Here is a 22547-nt window from a genome sequence, read left to right as displayed (position 1 = left end):
ATTTAGCAGGTCCTGATGTGGTTATGTCATATGGCTGTGGGGCTACACTAGTTCATTTAGCAGGTCCTGATGTGGTTATGTCATATGGCTGTGGGGCTACACTAGTTCATTTAGCAGGTCCTGATGTGGTTATGTCATATGGCTGTGGGGCTACACTAGTTCATTTAGCAGGTCCTGATGTGGTTATGTCATATGGCTGTGGGGCTACACTAGTTCATTTAGCACGTCCTGATGTGGTTATGTCATATGGCTGTGGGCTACTACACTAGTTCATTTAGCAGGTCCTGGTGTGGTTATGTCATATGGCTGTGAGGCTACACTAGTTCATTTAGCAGGTCCTGATGTGGTTATGTCATATGGCTGTGGGGCTACACTAGTTCATTTAGCAGGTCCTGATGTGGTTATGTCATATGGCTGTGGGCTACTACACTAGTTCATTTAGCAGGTCCTGATGTGGTTATGTCATATGGCTGTGGGCTACTACACTAGTTCATTTAGCAGGTCCTGATGTGGTTATGTCATATGGCTGTGGGGCTACACTAGTTCATTTAGCAGGTCCTGATGTGGTTATGTCATATGGCTGTGGGGCTACACTAGTTCATTTAGCAGGTCCTGATGTGGTTATGTCATATGGCTGTGGGCTACTACACTAGTTCATTTAGCAGGTCCTGATGTGGTTATGTCATATGGCTGTGGGGCTACACTAGTTCATTTAGCAGGTCCTGATGTGGTTATGTCATATGGCTGTGGACTACACTAGTTCATTTAGCAGGTCCTGATGTGGTTATGTCATATGGCTGTGGACTACTACACTAGTTCATTTAGCAGGTCATGATGTGGTTATGTCATATGGCTGTGGGGCGACACTAGTTCATTTAGCAGGTCCTGATGTGGTTATGTCATATGGCTGTGGGGCTACACTAGTTCATTTAGCAGGTCCTGATGTGGTTATGTCATATGGCTGTGGGCTACTACACTAGTTCATTTAGCAGGTCCTGATGTGGTTATGTCATATGGCTGTGGGGCTACACTAGTTCATTTAGCAGGTCCTGATGTGGTTATGTCATATGGCTGTGGGGCTACACTAGTTCATTTAGCAGGTCCTGATGTGGTTATGTCATATGGCTGTGGGCTACTACACTAGTTCATTTAGCAGGTCCTGATGTGGTTATGTCATATGGCTGTGGACTACTACACTAGTTCATTTAGCAGGTCCTGATGTGGTTATGTCATATGGCTGTGGACTACTACACTAGTTCATTTAGCAGGTCCTGATGTGGTTATGTCATATGGCTGTGGACTACTACACTAGTTCATTTAGCAGGTCCTGATGTGGTTATGTCATATGGCTGTGGGGCTACTACACTAGTTCATTTAGCAGGTCCTGATGTGGTTATGTCATATGGCTGTGGACTACACTAGTTCATTTAGCAGGTCCTGATGTGGTTATGTCATATTGGCTGTGGGGCTACACTAGTTCATTTAGCAGGTCCTGATGTGGTTATGTCATATGGCTGTGGGGCTACACTAGTTCATTTAGCAGGTCCTGATGTGGTTATGTCATATGGCTGTGGGGCTACTACACTAGTTCATTTAGCAGGTCCTGATGTGGTTATGTCATATGGATGTGGGGCTACACTAGTTCATTTAGCAGGTCCTGATGTGGTTATGTCATATGGCTGTGGGGCTACACTAGTTCATTTAACAGGTCCTGATGTGGTTATGTCATGTGGCTGTGGGCTACTACACTAGTTCATTTAGCAGGTCCTGATGTGGTTATGTCATATGGCTGTGGGGCTACTACACTAGTTCATTTAGCAAGTCCTGATGTTGTTATGTCATATGGCTGTGGGGCTACACTAGTTCATTTAACAGGTCCTGATGTGGTTATGTCATATGGCTGTGGGCTACTACACTAGTTCATTTAGCAGGTCCTGATGTGGTTATGTCATATGGCTGTGGGGCTACACTAGTTCATTTAGCAGGTCCTGATGTGGTTATGTCATATGGCTGTGGGGCTACTACACTAGTTCATTTAGCAGGTCCTGATGTGGTTATGTCATATGGATGTGGGGCTACACTAGTTCATTTAGCAGGTCCTGATGTGGTTATGTCATATGGCTGTGGGGCTACTACACTAGTTCATTTAGCAGGTCCTGATGTGGTTATGTCATATGGCTGTGGGCTACTACACTAGTTCATTTAGCAGGTCCTGATGTGGTTATGTCATATGGCTGTGGGGCTACACTAGTTCATTTAGCAGGTCCTGATGTGGTTATGTCATATGGCTGTGGGCTACTACACTAGTTCATTTAGCAGGTCCTGATGTGGTTATGTCATATGGCTGTGGGCTACTACACTAGTTCATTTAGCATGTCCTGATGTGGTTATGTCATATGGCTGTGGGCTACTACACTAGTTCATTTAGCAGGTCCTGATGTGGTTATGTCATATGGCTGTGGGGCTACACTAGTTCATTTAACAGGTCCTGATGTGGTTATGTCATGTGGCTGTGGGCTACTACACTAGTTCATTTAGCAGGTCCTGATGTGGTTATGTCATATGGCTGTGGGGCTACTACACTAGTTCATTTAGCAGGTCCTGATGTGGTTATGTCATATGGCTGTGGGGCTACACTAGTTCATTTAACAGGTCCTGATGTGGTTATGTCATATGGCTGTGGGCTACTACACTAGTTCATTTAGCAGGTCCTGATGTGGTTATGTCATATGGCTGTGGGGCTACACTAGTTCATTTAGCACGTCCTGATGTGGTTATGTCATATGGCTGTGGGCTACTACACTAGTTCATTTAGCAGGTCCTGGTGTGGTTATGTCATATGGCTGTGAGGCTACACTAGTTCATTTAGCAGGTCCTGATGTGGTTATGTCATATGGCTGTGGGCTACTACACTAGTTCATTTAGCAGGTCCTGATGTGGTTATGTCATATGGCTGTGGGCTACTACACTAGTTCATTTAGCAGGTCCTGATGTGGTTATGTCATATGGCTGTGGGCTACTACACTAGTTCATTTAGCAGGTCCTGATGTGGTTATGTCATATGGCTGTGGGGCTACACTAGTTCATTTAGCAGGTCCTGATGTGGTTATGTCATATGGCTGTGGGGCTACACTAGTTCATTTAGCAGGTCCTGATGTGGTTATGTCATATGGCTGTGGGCTACTACACTAGTTCATTTAGCAGGTCCTGATGTGGTTATGTCATATGGCTGTGGACTACTACACTAGTTCATTTAGCAGGTCCTGATGTGGTTATGTCATATGGCTGTGGGCTACTACACTAGTTCATTTAGCAGGTCCTGATGTGGTTATGTCATATGGCTGTGGGGCTACTACACTAGTTCATTTAGCAGGTCCTGATGTGGTTATGTCATATGGCTGTGGACTACACTAGTTCATTTAGCAGGTCCTGATGTGGTTATGTCATATGGCTGTGGACTACTACACTAGTTCATTTAGCAGGTCCTGATGTGGTTATGTCATATGGCTGTGGGGCTACACTAGTTCATTTAGCAGGTCCTGATGTGGTTATGTCATATGGCTGTGGGGCTACTACAATAGTTCATTTAGCAGGTCCTGATGTGGTTATGTCATATGGCTGTGGACTACACTAGTTCATTTAGCAGGTCCTGATGTGGTTATGTCATATGGCTGTGGACTACTACACTAGTTCATTTAGCAGGTCCTGATGTGGTTATGTCATATGGCTGTGGGGCTACACTAGTTCATTTAGCAGGTCCTGATGTTGTTATGTCATATGGCTGTGGGGCTACACTAGTTCATTTAGCAGGTCCTGATGTGGTTATGTCATATGGCTGTGGGGCTACTACACTAGTTCATTTAGCAGGTCCTGATGTGGTTATGTCATATGGCTGTGGGGCTACACTAGTTCATTTAACAGGTCCTGATGTGGTTATGTCATGTGGCTGTGGGCTACTACACTAGTTCATTTAGCAGGTCCTGATGTGGTTATGTCATATGGCTGTGGGGCTACTACACTAGTTCATTTAGCAGGTCCTGATGTGGTTATGTCATATGGCTGTGGGGCTACACTAGTTCATTTAACAGGTCCTGATGTGGTTATGTCATATGGCTGTGGGCTACTACACTAGTTCATTTAGCAGGTCCTGATGTGGTTATGTCATATGGCTGTGGGGCTACACTAGTTCATTTAGCAGGTCCTGATGTGGTTATGTCATATGGCTGTGGGGCTACACTAGTTCATTTAGCACGTCCTGATGTGGTTATGTCATATGGCTGTGGGCTACTACACTAGTTCATTTAGCAGGTCCTGGTGTGGTTATGTCATATGGCTGTGAGGCTACACTAGTTCATTTAGCAGGTCCTGATGTGGTTATGTCATATGGCTGTGAGGCTACACTAGTTCATTTAGCAGGTCCTGATGTGGTTATGTCATATGGCTGTGGGCTACTACACTAGTTCATTTAGCAGGTCCTGATGTGGTTATGTCATATGGCTGTGGGGCTACACTAGTTCATTTAGCAGGTCCTGATGTGGTTATGTCATATGGCTGTGGGGCTACACTAGTTCATTTAGCACGTCCTGATGTGGTTATGTCATATGGCTGTGGGCTACTACACTAGTTCATTTAGCAGGTCCTGGTGTGGTTATGTCATATGGCTGTGAGGCTACACTAGTTCATTTAGCAGGTCCTGATGTGGTTATGTCATATGGCTGTGGGCTACTACACTAGTTCATTTAGCAGGTCCTGATGTGGTTATGTCATATGGCTGTGGGCTACTACACTAGTTCATTTAGCAGGTCCTGATGTGGTTATGTCATATGGCTGTGGGCTACTACACTAGTTCATTTAGCAGGTCCTGATGTGGTTATGTCATATGGCTGTGGGGCTACACTAGTTCATTTAGCAGGTCCTGATGTGGTTATGTCATATGGCTGTGGGGCTACACTAGTTCATTTAGCAGGTCCTGATGTGGTTATGTCATATGGCTGTGGGCTACTACACTAGTTCATTTAGCAGGTCCTGATGTGGTTATGTCATATGGCTGTGGGGCTACACTAGTTCATTTAGCAGGTCCTGATGTGGTTATGTCATATGGCTGTGGACTACACTAGTTCATTTAGCAGGTCCTGATGTGGTTATGTCATGGCTGTGGAGCTACACTAGTTCATTTAGCAGGTCCTGATGTGGTTATGTCATATGGCTGTGGACTACTACACTAGTTCATTTAGCAGGTCCTGATGTGGTTATGTCATGGCTGTGGGGCTACACTAGTTCATTTAGCAGGTCCTGATGTGGTTATGTCATATGGCTGTGGGCTACTACACTAGTTCATTTAGCAGGTCCTGATGTGGTTATGTCATATGGCTGTGGGCTACTACACTAGTTCATTTAGCAGGTCCTGATGTGGTTATGTCATATGGCTGTGGGGCTACACTAGTTCATTTAGCAGGTCCTGATGTGGTTATGTCATATGGCTGTGGGGCTACACCTAGTTCATTTAGCAGGTCCTGATGTGGTTATGTCATATGGCTGTGGGCTACTACACTAGTTCATTTAGCAGGTCCTGATGTGGTTATGTCATATGGCTGTGGGCTACTACACTAGTTCATTTAGCAGGTCATGATGTGGTTATGTCATATGGCTGTGGGCTACACTAGTTCATTTAGCAGGTCCTGATGTGGTTATGTCATATGGCTGTGGGGCTACACTAGTTCATTTAGCAGGTCCTGATGTGGTTATGTCATATGGCTGTGGGGCTACACTAGTTCATTTAGCAGGTCCTGATGTGGTTATGTCATATGGCTGTGGGGCTACACTAGTTCATTTAGCAGGTCCTGATGTGGTTATGTCATATGGCTGTGGGGCTACACTAGTTCATTTAGCAGGTCCTGATGTGGTTATGTCATATGGCTGTGGGCTACTACACTAGTTCATTTAGCAGGTCCTGATGTGGTTATGTCATATGGCTGTGGGCTACTACACTAGTTCATTTAGCAGGTCCTGATGTGGTTATGTCATATGGCTGTGGGCTACACTAGTTCATTTAGCAGGTCCTGATGTGGTTATGTCATATGGCTGTGGACTACTACACTAGTTCATTTAGCAGGTCCTGATGTGGTTATGTCATATGGCTGTGGACTACTACACTAGTTCATTTAGCAGGTCCTGATGTGGTTATGTCATATGGCTGTGGGGCTACACTAGTTCATTTAGCAGGTCCTGATGTGGTTATGTCATATGGCTGTGGGGCTACACTAGTTCATTTAGCAGGTCCTGATGTGGTTATGTCATATGGCTGTGGGCTACTACACTAGTTCATTTAGCAGGTCCTGATGTGGTTATGTCATATGGCTGTGGGCTACTACACTAGTTCATTTAGCAGGTCCTGATGTGGTTATGTCATATGGCTGTGGGCTACTACACTAGTTCATTTAGCAGGTCCTGATGTGGTTATGTCATATGGCTGTGGACTACACTAGTTCATTTAGCAGGTCCTGATGTGGTTATGTCATATGGCTGTGGACTACACTAGTTCATTTAGCAGGTCCTGATGTGGTTATGTCATATGGCTGTGGACTACTACACTAGTTCATTTAGCAGGTCCTGATGTGGTTATGTCATATGGCTGTGGGGCTACACTAGTTCATTTAGCAGGTCCTGATGTGGTTATGTCATATGGCTGTGGGGCTACTACACTAGTTCATTTAGCAGGTCCTGATGTGGTTATGTCATATGGCTGTGGACTACACTAGTTCATTTAGCAGGTCCTGATGTGGTTATGTCATATGGCTGTGGGGCTACACTAGTTCATTTAGCAGGTCCTGATGTGGTTATGTCATATGGCTGTGGGGCTACACTAGTTCATTTAGCAGGTCCTGATGTGGTTATGTCATATGGCTGTGGGCTACTACACTAGTTCATTTAGCAGGTCCTGATGTGGTTATGTCATATGGCTGTGGGCTACTACACTAGTTCATTTAGCAGGTCCTGATGTGGTTATGTCATATGGCTGTGGGGCTACTACACTAGTTCATTTAGCAGGTCCTGATGTGGTTATGTCATATGGCTGTGGGCTACACTAGTTCATTTAGCAGGTCATGATGTGGTTATGTCATATGGCTGTGGGGCGACACTAGTTCATTTAGCAGGTCATGATGTGGTTATGTCATATGGCTGTGGGCTACTACACTAGTTCATTTAGCAGGTCCTGATGTGGTTATGTCATATGGCTGTGGGCTACTACACTAGTTCATTTAGCAGGTCCTGATGTGGTTATGTCATATGGCTGTGGGCTACTACACTAGTTCATTTAGCAGGTCCTGATGTGGTTATGTCATGTGGCTGTGGGGCTACACTAGTTCATTTAGCAGGTCCTGATGTGGTTATGTCATATGGCTGTGGGGCTACACTAGTTCATTTAGCAGGTCCTGATGTGGTTATGTCATATGGCTGTGGGGCTACACTAGTTCATTTAGCAGGTCCTGATGTGGTTATGTCATATGGCTGTGGGGCTACACTAGTTCATTTAGCAGGTCCTGATGTGGTTATGTCATATGGCTGTGGGGCTACACTAGTTCATTTAGCAGGTCCTGATGTGGTTATGTCATAAGGCTGTGGACTACTACACTAGTTCATTTAGCAGGTCCTGATGTGGTTATGTCATATGGCTGTGGGCTACACTAGTTCATTTAGCAGGTCCTGATGTGGTTATGTCATGTGGCTGTGGGGCTACACTAGTTCATTTAGCAGGTCCTGATGTGGTTATGTCATGGCTGTGGACTACTACACTAGTTCATTTAGCAGGTCCTGATGTGGTTATGTCATATGGCTGTGGGGCTACACTAGTTCATTTAACAGGTCCTGATGTGGTTATGGCTGTGGGCTACTACACTAGTTCATTTAGCAGGTCCTGATGTGGTTATGTCATATGGCTGTGGGCTACACTAGTTCATTTAGCAGGTCCTGATGTGGTTATGTCATATGGCTGTGGACTACTACACTAGTTCATTTAGCAGGTCCTGATGTGGTTATGTCATATGGCTGTGGGGCTACACTAGTTCATTTAGCAGGTCCTGATGTGGTTATGTCATATGGCTGTGGACTACTACACTAGTTCATTTAACAGGTCCTGATGTGGTTATGTCATATGGCTGTGGACTACACTAGTTCATTTAGCAGGTCCTGATGTGGTTATGTCATATGGCTGTGGACTACTACACTAGTTCATTTAGCAGGTCCTGATGTGGTTATGTCATATGGCTGTGGGGCTACACTAGTTCATTTAGCAGGTCCTGATGTGGTTATGTCATATGGCTGTGGGGCTACACTAGTTCATTTAGCAGGTCCTGATGTGGTTATGTCATATGGCTGTGGACTACTACACTAGTTCATTTAGCAGGTCCTGATGTGGTTATGTCATATGGCTGTGGGCTACTACACTAGTTCATTTAGCAGGTCCTGATGTGGTTATGTCATATGGCTGTGGGGCTACACTAGTTCATTTAGCAGGTCCTGATGTGGTTATGTCATATGGCTGTGGGCTACTACACTAGTTCATTTAACAGGTCATGATGTGGTTATGTCATATGGCTGTGGGGCTACACTAGTTCATTTAGCAGGTCCTGATGTGGTTATGTCATATGGCTGTAGGCTACTACACTAGTTCATTTAACAGGTCCTGATGTGGTTATGTCATATGGCTGTGGGGCTACACTAGTTCATTTAGCAGGTCCTGATGTGGTTATGTCATATGGCTGTGGGCTACTACACTAGTTCATTTAGCAGGTCCTGATGTGGTTATGTCATATGGCTGTGGGGCTACACTAGTTCATTTAGCAGGTCCTGATGTGGTTATGTCATATGGCTGTGGGCTACTACACTAGTTCATTTAGCAGGTCCTGATGTGGTTATGTCATATGGCTGTGGACTACTACACTAGTTCATTTAGCAGGTCCTGATGTGGTTATGTCATATGGCTGTGGGCTACTACACTAGTTCATTTAGCAGGTCCTGATGTGGTTATGTCATATGGCTGTGGGGCTACACTAGTTCATTTAGCAGGTCCTGATGTGGTTATGTCATATGGCTGTGGACTACTACACTAGTTCATTTAGCAGGTCCTGATGTGGTTATGTCATATGGCTGTGGGGCTACACTAGTTCATTTAGCAGGTCCTGATGTGGTTATGTCATATGGCTGTGGACTACTACACTAGTTCATTTAGCAGGTCCTGATGTGGTTATGTCATATGGCTGTGGGCTACTACACTAGTTCATTTAGCAGGTCCTGATGTGGTTATGTCATATGGCTGTGGGCTACTACACTAGTTCATTTAGCAGGTCCTGATGTGGTTATGTCATATGGCTGTGGGGCTACACTAGTTCATTTAGCAGGTCCTGATGTGGTTATGTCATATGGCTGTGGGCTACTACACTAGTTCATTTAGCAGGTCCTGATGTGGTTATGTCATATGGCTGTGGGCTACTACACTAGTTCATTTAGCAGGTCCTGATGTGGTTATGTCATATGGCTGTGGGCTACTACACTAGTTCATTTAGCAGGTCCTGATGTGGTTATGTCATATGGCTGTGGGCTACTACACTAGTTCATTTAGCAGGTCCTGATGTGGTTATGTCATATGGCTGTGGGGCTACACTAGTTCATTTAGCAGGTCCTGATGTGGTTATGTCATATGGCTGTGGGTTACTACACTAGTTCATTTAGCAGGTCCTGATGTGGTTATGTCATATGGCTGTGAGGCTACACTAGTTCATTTAGCAGGTCCTGATGTGGTTATGTCATATGGCTGTGGACTACTACACTAGTTCATTTAGCAGGTCCTGATGTGGTTATGTCATATGGCTGTGGGCTACTACACTAGTTCATTTAACAGGTCCTGATGTGGTTATGTCATATGGCTGTGGGGCTACACTAGTTCATTTAGCAGGTCCTGATGTGGTTATGTCATATGGCTGTGGGCTACTACACTAGTTCATTTAGCAGGTCCTGATGTGGTTATGTCATATGGCTGTGGGCTACTACACTAGTTCATTTAACAGGTCCTGATGTGGTTATGTCATATGGCTGTGGACTACTACACTAGTTCATTTAGCAGGTCCTGATGTGGTTATGTCATATGGCTGTGGGGCTACACTAGTTCATTTAGCAGGTCCTGATGTGGTTATGTCATATGGCTGTAGGCTACTACACTAGTTCATTTAGCAGGTCCTGATGTGGTTATGTCATATGGCTGTGGGCTACTACACTAGTTCATTTAGCAGGTCCTGATGTGGTTATGTCATATGGCTGTGGGGCTACACTAGTTCATTTAGCAGGTCCTGATGTGGTTATGTCATATGGCTGTGGGGCTACACTAGTTCATTTAGCAGGTCCTGATGTGGTTATGTCATATGGCTGTGGGCTACTACACTAGTTCATTTAGCAGGTCCTGATGTGGTTATGTCATATGGCTGTGGACTACTACACTAGTTCATTTAGCAGGTCCTGATGTGGTTATGTCATATGGCTGTGGGGCTACACTAGTTCATTTAACAGGTCCTGATGTGGTTATGTCATATGGCTGTGGGGCTACACTAGGTCATTTAGCAGGTCCTGATGTGGTTATGTCATATGGCTGTGGGGCTACACTAGGTCATTTAGCAGGTCCTGATGTGGTTATGTCATATGGCTGTGGGCTACTACACTAGTTCATTTAGCAGGTCCTGATGTGGTTATGTCATATGGCTGTGGGGCTACACTAGTTCATTTAACAGGTCATGATGTGGTTATGTCATATGGCTGTGGGGCTACACTAGTTCATTTAGCAGGTCCTGATGTGGTTATGTCATATGGCTGTGGGCTACTACACTAGTTCATTTAGCAGGTCCTGATGTGGTTATGTCATATGGCTGTGGGCTACTACACTAGTTCATTTAGCAGGTCCTGATGTGGTTATGTCATATGGCTGTGGGCTACTACACTAGTTCATTTAGCAGGTCCTGATGTGGTTATGTCATGTGGCTGTGGGGCTACACTAGTTCATTTAGCAGGTCCTGATGTGGTTATGTCATATGGCTGTGGGGCTACACTAGTTCATTTAGCAGGTCCTGATGTGGTTATGTCATATGGCTGTGGGGCTACACTAGTTCATTTAGCAGGTCCTGATGTGGTTATGTCATGGCTGTGGACTACTACACTAGTTCATTTAGCAGGTCCTGATGTGGTTATGTCATATGGCTGTGGGGCTACACTAGTTCATTTAGCAGGTCCTGATGTGGTTATGTCATATGGCTGTGGGGCTACACTAGTTCATTTAGCAGGTCCTGATGTGGTTATGTCATATGGCTGTGGGGCTACACTAGTTCATTTAGCAGGTCCTGATGTGGTTATGTCATGTGGCTGTGGGGCTACACTAGTTCATTTAGCAGGTCCTGATGTGGTTATGTCATATGGCTGTGGGGCTACACTAGTTCATTTAGCAGGTCCTGATGTGGTTATGTCATATGGCTGTGGGGCTACACTAGTTCATTTAGCAGGTCCTGATGTGGTTATGTCATGGCTGTGGACTACTACACTAGTTCATTTAGCAGGTCCTGATGTGGTTATGTCATATGGCTGTGGGGCTACACTAGTTCATTTAACAGGTCCTGATGTGGTTATGGCTGTGGGCTACTACACTAGTTCATTTAGCAGGTCCTGATGTGGTTATGTCATATGGCTGTGGGCTACTACACTAGTTCATTTAACAGGTCCTGATGTGGTTATGTCATATGGCTGTGGACTACACTAGTTCATTTAGCAGGTCCTGATGTGGTTATGTCATATGGCTGTGGACTACTACACTAGTTCATTTAGCAGGTCCTGATGTGGTTATGTCATATGGCTGTGGGGCTACACTAGTTCATTTAGCAGGTCCTGATGTGGTTATGTCATATGGCTGTGGGGCTACACTAGTTCATTTAGCAGGTCCTGATGTGGTTATGTCATATGGCTGTGGACTACTACACTAGTTCATTTAGCAGGTCCTGATGTGGTTATGTCATATGGCTGTGGGCTACTACACTAGTTCATTTAGCAGGTCCTGATGTGGTTATGTCATATGGCTGTGGGCTACACTAGTTCATTTAGCAGGTCCTGATGTGGTTATGTCATATGGCTGTGGGCTACTACACTAGTTCATTTAACAGGTCATGATGTGGTTATGTCATATGGCTGTGGGGCTACACTAGTTCATTTAGCAGGTCCTGATGTGGTTATGTCATATGGCTGTAGGCTACTACACTAGTTCATTTAGCAGGTCATGATGTGGTTATGTCATATGGCTGTGGGGCTACACTAGTTCATTTAGCAGGTCCTGATGTGGTTATGTCATATGGCTGTGGGGCTACACTAGTTCATTTAGCAGGTCCTGATGTGGTTATGTCATATGGCTGTGGGGCTACACTAGTTCATTTAGCAGGTCCTGATGTGGTTATGTCATATGGCTGTGGGACTACTACACTAGTTCATTTAGCAGGTCCTGATGTGGTTATGTCATATGGCTGTGGACTACTACACTAGTTCATTTAGCAGGTCCTGGTGTGGTTATGTCATATGGCTGTGGGCTACTACACTAGTTCATTTAGCAGGTCCTGATGTGGTTATGTCATATGGCTGTGGGGCTACACTAGTTCATTTAGCAGGTCCTGATGTGGTTATGTCATATGGCTGTGGGCTACTACACTAGTTCATTTAGCAGGTCCTGATGTGGTTATGTCATATGGCTGTGGGGCTACACTAGTTCATTTAGCAGGTCCTGATGTGGTTATGTCATGTGGCTGTGGGCTACTACACTAGTTCATTTAGCAGGTCCTGATGTGGTTATGTCATATGGCTGTGGACTACTACACTAGTTCATTTAGCAGGTCCTGATGTGGTTATGTCATATGGCTGTGGGCTACTACACTAGTTCATTTAGCAGGTCCTGATGTGGTTATGTCATATGGCTGTGGGGCTACACTAGTTCATTTAGCAGGTCCTGATGTGGTTATGTCATATGGCTGTGGACTACTACACTAGTTCATTTAGCAGGTCCTGATGTGGTTATGTCATATGGCTGTGGGGCTACACTAGTTCATTTAGCAGGTCCTGATGTGGTTATGTCATATGGCTGTGGACTACTACACTAGTTCATTTAGCAGGTCCTGATGTGGTTATGTCATATGGCTGTGGGCTACTACACTAGTTCATTTAGCAGGTCCTGATGTGGTTATGTCATATGGCTGTGGACTACTACACTAGTTCATTTAGCAGGTCCTGATGTGGTTATGTCATATGGCTGTGGGCTACTACACTAGTTCATTTAGCAGGTCCTGATGTGGTTATGTCATATGGCTGTGGGCTACTACACTAGTTCATTTAGCAGGTCCTGATGTGGTTATGTCATATGGCTGTGGGCTACTACACTAGTTCATTTAGCAGGTCCTGATGTGGTTATGTCATATGGCTGTGGGCTACTACACTAGTTCATTTAGCAGGTCCTGATGTGGTTATGTCATATGGCTGTGGGGCTACACTAGTTCATTTAGCAGGTCCTGATGTGGTTATGTCATATGGCTGTGGGTTACTACACTAGTTCATTTAGCAGGTCCTGATGTGGTTATGTCATATGGCTGTGAGGCTACACTAGTTCATTTAGCAGGTCCTGATGTGGTTATGTCATATGGCTGTGGACTACTACACTAGTTCATTTAGCAGGTCCTGATGTGGTTATGTCATATGGCTGTGGGCTACTACACTAGTTCATTTAACAGGTCCTGATGTGGTTATGTCATATGGCTGTGGGGCTACACTAGTTCATTTAGCAGGTCCTGATGTGGTTATGTCATATGGCTGTGGGCTACTACACTAGTTCATTTAACAGGTCCTGATGTGGTTATGTCATATGGCTGTGGACTACTACACTAGTTCATTTAGCAGGTCCTGATGTGGTTATGTCATATGGCTGTGGGGCTACACTAGTTCATTTAGCAGGTCCTGATGTGGTTATGTCATATGGCTGTAGGCTACTACACTAGTTCATTTAGCAGGTCCTGATGTGGTTATGTCATATGGCTGTGGGCTACTACACTAGTTCATTTAGCAGGTCCTGATGTGGTTATGTCATATGGCTGTGGACTACTACACTAGTTCATTTAGCAGGTCCTGGTGTGGTTATGTCATATGGCTGTGGGCTACTACACTAGTTCATTTAGCAGGTCCTGATGTGGTTATGTCATATGGCTGTGGGGCTACACTAGTTCATTTAGCAGGTCCTGATGTGGTTATGTCATGTGGCTGTGGGCTACTACACTAGTTCATTTAGCAGGTCCTGATGTGGTTATGTCATATGGCTGTGGGGCTACACTAGTTCATTTAGCAGGTCCTGATGTGGTTATGTCATATGGCTGTGGGCTACTACACTAGTTCATTTAGCACGTCCTGATGTGGTTATGTCATATGGCTGTGGGGCTACACTAGTTCATTTAGCAGGTCCTGATGTGGTTATGTCATATGGCTGTGGGCTACTACACTAGTTCATTTAGCAGGTCCTGATGTGGTTATGTCATATGGCTGTGGGGCTACACTAGTTCATTTAGCAGGTCCTGATGTGGTTATGTCATATGGCTGTGGGGCTACACTAGTTCATTTAGCAGGTCCTGATGTGGTTATGTCATATGGCTGTGGGGCTACACTAGTTCATTTAGCAGGTCCTGATGTGGTTATGTCATATGGCTGTGGACTACACTAGTTCATTTAGCAGGTCCTGATGTGGTTATGTCATATGGCTGTGGGCTACTACACTAGTTCATTTAGCAGGTCCTGATGTGGTTATGTCATATGGCTGTGGGCTACTACACTAGTTCATTTAACAGGTCCTGATGTGGTTATGTCATATGGCTGTGGGGCTACACTAGGTCATTTAGCAGGTCCTGATGTGGTTATGTCATATGGCTGTGGGGCTACACTAGGTCATTTAGCAGGTCCTGATGTGGTTATGTCATATGGCTGTGGACTACTACACTAGTTCATTTAGCAGGTCCTGATGTGGTTATGTCATATGGCTGTGGGGCTACACTAGTTCATTTAGCAGGTCCTGATGTGGTTATGTCATATGGCTGTGGGCTACTACACTAGTTCATTTAGCAGGTCCTGATGTGGTTATGTCATATGGCTGTGGGGCTACACTAGTTCATTTAGCAGGTCCTGATGTGGTTATGTCATATGGCTGTGGGCTACTACACTAGTTCATTTAGCAGGTCCTGATGTGGTTATGTCATATGGCTGTGGGCTACTACACTAGTTCATTTAGCAGGTCCTGATGTGGTTATGTCATATGGCTGTGGAGCTACACTAGTTCATTTAGCAGGTCCTGATGTGGTTATGTCATATGGCTGTGGGGCTACACTAGTTCATTTAGCAGGTCCTGATGTGGTTATGTCATATGGCTGTGGACTACTACACTAGTTCATTTAGCAGGTCCTGATGTGGTTATGTCATATGGCTGTGGGCTACTACACTAGTTCATTTAGCAGGTCCTGATGTGGTTATGTCATATGGCTGTGGACTACTACACTAGTTCATTTAGCAGGTCCTGATGTGGTTATGTCATATGGCTGTGGGGCTACACTAGTTCATTTAGCAGGTCCTGATGTGGTTATGTCATATGGCTGTGGACTACTACACTAGTTCATTTAGCAGGTCCTGATGTGGTTATGTCATATGGCTGTGGACTACTACACTAGTTCATTTAGCAGGTCCTGATGTGGTTATGTCATATGGCTGTAGGCTACTACACTAGTTCATTTAGCAGGTCCTGATGTGGTTATGTCATATGGCTGTGGGGCTACTACACTAGTTCATTTAGCAGGTCCTGGTGTGGTTATGTCATATGGCTGTGGGGCTACACTAGTTCATTTAGCAGGTCCTGATGTGGTTATGTCATATGGCTGTGGGCTACTACACTAGTTCATTTAGCAGGTCCTGATGTGGTTATGTCATATGGCTGTGGGGCTACACTAGTTCATTTAGCAGGTCCTGATGTGGTTATGTCATATGGCTGTGGGGCTACACTAGTTCATTTAGCAGGTCCTGATGTGGTTATGTCATATGGCTGTGGGCTACTACACTAGTTTATTTAGCAGGTCCTGATGTGGTTATGTCATATGGCTGTGGGGCTACTACACTAGTTCATTTAGCAGGTCCTGATGTGGTTATGTCATATGGCTGTGGGGCTACACTAGTTCATTTAGCAGGTCCTGATGTGGTTATGTCATATGGCTGTGGGCTACTACACTAGTTCATTTAGCAGGTCCTGATGTGGTTATGTCATATGGCTGTGGGCTACTACACTAGTTCATTTAGCAGGTCCTGATGTGGTTATGTCATATGGCTGTGGACTACTACACTAGTTCATTTAGCAGGTCCTGATGTGGTTATGTCATATGGCTGTGGGCTACTACACTAGTTCATTTAACAGGTCCTGATGTGGTTATGTCATATGGCTGTGGGGCTACACTAGTTCATTTAGCAGGTCCTGATGTGGTTATGTCATATGGCTGTGGGGCTACACTAGTTCATTTAGCAGGTCCTGATGTGGTTATGTCATATGGCTGTGGGGCTACACTAGTTCATTTAGCAGGTCCTGATGTGGTTATGTCATATGGCTGTGGGCTACTACACTAGTTCATTTAGCAGGTCCTGATGTGGTTATGTCATATGGCTGTGGGGCTACACTAGTTCATTTAGCAGGTCCTGATGTGGTTATGTCATATGGCTGTGGGCTACTACACTAGTTCATTTAGCAGGTCATGATGTGGTTATGTCATATGGCTGTGGGCTACTACACTAGTTCATTTAGCAGGTCCTGATGTGGTTATGTCATATGGCTGTGGGCTACTACACTAGTTCATTTAGCAGGTCCTGATGTGGTTATGTCATATGGCTGTGGACTACTACACTAGTTCATTTAGCAGGTCCTGATGTGGTTATGTCATATGGCTGTGGGGCTACACTAGTTCATTTAGCAGGTCCTGATGTGGTTATGTCATATGGCTGTGGACTACTACACTAGTTCATTTAGCAGGTCCTGATGTGGTTATGTCATATGGCTGTGGACTACTACACTAGTTCATTTAGCAGGTCCTGATGTGGTTATGTCATATGGCTGTGGACTACTACACTAGTTCATTTAGCAGGTCCTGATGTGGTTATGTCATATGGCTGTGGGCTACTACACTAGTTCATTTAGCAGGTCCTGATGTGGTTATGTCATATGGCTGTGGGGCTACACTAGTTCATTTAGCAGGTCCTGATGTGGTTATGTCATATGGCTGTGGGGCTACTACACTAGTTCATTTAGCAGGTCCTGATGTGGTTATGTCATATGGCTGTGGACTACTACACTAGTTCATTTAGCAGGTCCTGATGTGGTTATGTCATATGGCTGTGGGGCTACTACACTAGTTCATTTAGCAGGTCCTGATGTGGTTATGTCATATGGCTGTGGGGCTACACTAGTTCATTTAGCAGGTCCTGATGTGGTTATGTCATATGGCTGTGGACTACTTCACTAGTTCATTTAGCAGGTCCTGATGTGGTTATGTCATATGGCTGTGGGCTACTACACTAGTTCATTTAGCATGTCCTGATGTGGTTATGTCATATGGCTGTGGGGCTACACTAGTTCATTTAGCAGGTCCTGATGTGGTTATGTCATATGGCTGTGGACTACACTAGTTCATTTAGCAGGTCCTGATGTGGTTATGTCATATGGCTGTAGGGCTACACTAGTTCATTTAGCAGGTCCTGATGTGGTTATGTCATATGGCTGTGGGGCTACACTAGTTCATTTAGCACGTCCTGATGTGGTTATGTCATATGGCTGTGGGGCTACACTAGTTCATTTAGCACGTCCTGATGTGGTTATGTCATATGGCTGTGGGGCTACACTAGTTCATTTAGCAGACTAGTGTAGCATTGTGGTGTTATTTTATAGTATGAAGAATAGAATTTAAAATGGCTGAATGGAATAGAAATCGGAGGACGTAACAGAGCTCGTTCTTCCTATCAGATTCCAAGGCGCATTTTGCTCTTTTTGCACCCCAGTATCTCTACATGCACATCTTCATCTGTTCATCATCATCTGCTCATCTATCACTCCAGTGTTAATCTGCTAAATTGTAATTACTTTGCTACTACGGCTCATTTATTGCCTTACCTCCTCACGCCTTTTACACACACTGTATATAGACTTTCTTTTTTTCTCTACTGTATTATTGACTGTATGTTTGTTTACTCCAAGTGTAACTCTGTGTTGTTGTTTTTGTCGCACTGCTTTGCTTTATTCTTGGTCAGGTCGCAGTTGTAAATGACAACTTGTTCTCAACTTGCCTACCTGGTTAAACAAAGGTGAAATAAATAAAATACAAATTGAAGATGTTGGAAGAACTGTCTACATTTACTTTTAACATTTTCATCAGCCAACAAGCTGAGTAGGCCTAACGAACAGCGAAAGCACTAGCCTATGTCAATCTACTATCCCCTATAAGTACAAAAGTTGACCTAGAGAGCATTTGGAAAGTATTCAGTCCTCCAATTTCCATATTTTGTTACGTTTACAGCCTTATTCTAAAATGTATTAAATTGTTTTTTCCTCCTCATCAATCTACACACAATACCCCATAATGACATCACAATACCCCATAATGACATCACAATACCCCATAATGACATCACAATACCCCATAATGACATCACAATACCCCATAATGACATCACAATACCCCATAATGACATCACAATACCCCATAATGACAAAGCGTAAACAGGTTGAGAAATGTTTGCGAATTTATTACAAATAAAAAAACTGAAATCTCATTTACATAAGTATTCAGACCCTTTACTCAGTACTTTGTTGAAGCACCTTTGGCAGTGATTACAGCATCGAGTCTTCTTGGAAATGAAGCTACAAGCTTGGCACACCTGTATTTGGGGAGTTTCTCCCATTCTTCTCGACAGATCCTCTCAAGGTCTGTTAGGTTGGATGGGGAGCGTCGCTGCACAGCTATTTTCAGGTCTCTCCAGAGATGTTTGATTGGGTTCAAGTCCGGGCTCTGGCTGGGCCACTCAAGGACATTCAGAGACTTGTCCCGAAGCCACTCCTGCATTGTCTTGTCTGTGTGCTTAGGGTCGTTGTCCTGTTGGAAGGTGAACCTTCGCCCCAGTCTGAGGTCCTGAGTGCTCTGGAGCAGGTTTTCATCTAGGATCTCTCAGTTCTTTGCTCCGTTCATCTTTCCCTCGATCCTGACTAGTCTCCCAGCCCCTGCTGCTGAAAAACATCCCCACAGTGTGATGCTGCCACCACCATGCTTCACCGTAGGGATGGTGCCAGGTTTCCTCCAGATGTGAAGCTTGGCATTCAGGCCAAAGAATTCAATCTTGGTTTCATCAGACCAGAGAATCTTGTTTCTCAAGGTCTGAGTCCTTTAGATGCCTTTTGCCAAACTCCAAGCGGGCTGTCATGTGCCTTTTACTGAGGAGTGGCTTCCGTCTGGCTACTCTACCATAAAGGCCTGATTGGTGGAGTGCTGCAGAGATGGTTGTCCTTCTGGAAGATTCTCCCATCTCCACAGAGGAACTCTGGAGCTCTGTCAGAGTGACCATCAGGTTCTTGGTCACCTCCCTGACCAAGGCCCTTCTCCTCCGATTGCTCAGTTTGGCCGGGCGGCCAGCTCTAGGAAGAGTCTTGGTGGTTCCAAACGTCTTCCATTTAAGAATGATGGAGGCCACTGTGTTCTTGGGGACCTTCAATGCTGCAGACATTTTTTTGTTGTTGGTACCCTTCCCCCAGATCTGTGCCTCGACACAATCCTGTCTCGGAGCTCTATCAATCAGATTTATCATTGAAGTGTATTTATAAAGCCCTTTTTACATCAACCGATGTCACAAAGTGCTCTACGGGCCAATTCCTTTGACCTCATGGCTTGGTTTTTGCTCTGACGTGCACTGTCAACCGTGGGACCTTATATAGACAGGTGTGTGCTTTTCTAAGTCATGTCCAATCAATAGAATTTACCACAGGTGGAGCTAAATTTTACCTCCAGATTTGACCTCCAAATTTACCACCAATCAAGTTGTAGAAACATCCAGAGCTCCTTTTCGAGTCTGAATACTTATGTAAATAAGGTATTTCTGTTTTTTTATTTATTTTTAATAGATTTTCTAAAAATCTATTTTTTGCTTTGTCATTATGGGGTAGTGTGTGTCGATTGATGAGGAAAAAACATGTATTTAATCCATTTTAGAATGAGTCTGTAACATAACAAAATGCGGGGTGAAAAAAAAGGCAAAGGTTCTGAGTACTTTTCTGAATGCAATGTTTGGTCTATTGGTCGACTTGTCCTTCTGCGAGAGAGAAATATTCCAAACATAGTCTGAGATAGTTGTGGGATGCAATATATCCCAAATGAATACAACCACTCACATCAAAACACCTTTTAAAAGCAATGAAGCTGATGCACCAGATCAGAACGTTTTTTTAAATGTTTTATTTTACCTTTATTTAAACTAAGCAAGTCAGTTAAGAACAAATTCTTATTTACAATCACGGCCTACACCGGCCTAATTTAGCCTGAAAATCTTCACAAAATGGCAGCAATTCACACAGCAGTAGGCTATGTTCCAAAATGCTATCAATTAGTGGGAAAACACCATTAATTAATGTGCTGATGTGCTCTCTCTCTCTTCGTTCTCTCTCTCTCCTCCTGTTCTCTCTCTCCTCCTCGTTCTCTCTCTCTCCTCCTGTTCTCTCTCTCTCCCTCCTGTCCTTCTCTCTCTCTCCTCCTGTTCTCTCTCTCCCTCCTGTTCTCTCTCTCTCCTCCTGTTCTCTCTCTCCTCCTGTTCTCTCTCTCTCCTCCTGTTCTCTCTCTCCTCCTGTTCTCTCTCTCTCCTCCTGTTCTCTCTCTCCTCCTGTTCTCTCTCTCCTCCTGTTCTCTCTCTCTCCTCCTGTTCTCTCTCTCTCCTGTTCTCTCTCTCCTGTTCTCTCTGTTCTCTCCTCCTGTTCCCTCTGTTTTCTCCTCCTGTTCTCTTTCTCCTCCTGTTCTCTTTCTCCTCCTGTTCTCTCTGTTCTCTCCTCCTGTTCCCTTCTGTTCTCTCTGTTCTCTCCTGTTCTCTCCTCCTGTTCCCTCCTGTTCTCTCTCTTCCTGTTCTCTCTCTCTTCCTGTTCTCTCTCTCTTCCTGTTCTCTCTCTCTCTCTCCTGTTCTCTCTCTCTCCTGTTCTCTCTCTCTCCTGTTCTCTCTCTCTCCTGTTCTCTCTCTCTCCTGTTCTCTCTCTCTCCTGTTCTCTCTCTCTCCTGTTCTCTCTCTCTCTCCTGTTCTCTCTCTTCCTGTTCTCTCTCTCTTCCTGTTCTCTCTCTCTTCCTGTTCTCTCTCTCTTCCTGTTCTCTCTCTCTTCCTGTTCTCTCTCTCTCCCTGTTCTCTCTCACTTCCTGTTCTCTCTCACTTCCTGTTCTCTCTCTCTCTCTCTCTCCTGCTCTCTCTCACTTCCTGTTCTCTCTCTCACTTCCTGTTCTCTCTCTCTCTCCTGTTCTCTCTCACTTCCTGTTCTCTCTCACTTCCTGTTCTCTCTCTCTCCTGTTCTCTCTCTCTCCTGTTCTCTCTCTCTCTCTCTCCTGTTCTCTCTCTCTCCTGTTCTCTCTCTCTCTCTTCCTGTACTCCCTCTCTTCCTGTTCTCTCTCCTGTTCTCTCCTCCTGTTCCCTTCTGTTCTCTCCTCCTGTTCCCTTCTGTTCTCTCCTCCTGTTCCCTTCTGTTCTCTCCTCCTGTTCCCGTCTGTTCTCTCCTCCTGTTCTCTCTCTGTTCTCTCCAGGTGATGATAACTACGGCAGGAAGTTAGTTATCTTCAGTAGCTGCCTGATGCCCCCCTCCCATCAGCTCAACCACCACCACCTACTGCAGTGAGTCAGCACGACCATCATATCATATGTGGTGTTTATGTACACTGAGTAGTCCATATCTCCCCTGTAGAACGTCCTCTATGGTCTGTTCTGCTATATGTAGTCCATATCTCCCCTGTAGAATGTCCTCTATGGTCTGTTCTGCTATATGTAGTCCATATCTCTGTAGAATGTCCTCTATGGTCTGTTCTGCTATATGTAGTCCATATCTCCCCTGTAGAATGTCCTCTATGGTCTGTTCTGCTATATGTAGTCCATATCTCTGTAGAATGTCCTCTATGGTCTGTTCTGCTATATGTAGTCCATATCTCTGTAGAACGTCCTCTATGGTCTGTTCTGCTATATGTAGTCCATATCTCTGTAGAATGTCCTCTATGGTCTGTTCTGCTATATGTAGTCCATATCTCCCCTGTAGAATGTCCTCTATGGTCTGTTCTGCTATATGTAGTCCATATCTCTGTAGAACGTCCTCTATGGTCTGTTCTGCTATATGTAGTCCATATCTCTGTAGAATGTCCTCTATGGTCTGTTCTGCTATATGTAGTCCATATCTCCCCTGTAGAATGTCCTCT

General features: G+C 44.7%; 1 pseudogene; it reads left to right on the top strand.

The window, feature by feature from the left end:
• The window catches only part of LOC123732788 (rho GTPase-activating protein 8-like), a 76770-nt pseudogene that overhangs the window by 33122 nt on the left and 21101 nt on the right, over window positions 1-22547 (top strand).

Source organism: Salmo salar, unplaced genomic scaffold (genome assembly GCF_905237065.1).
Source record: "Salmo salar unplaced genomic scaffold, Ssal_v3.1, whole genome shotgun sequence".
Lineage (NCBI taxonomy): Eukaryota > Metazoa > Chordata > Actinopteri > Salmoniformes > Salmonidae > Salmo > Salmo salar.
Note: the sequence above shows the minus strand (reverse complement) of the source record. Positions and strands in the feature narration are given on the sequence as shown.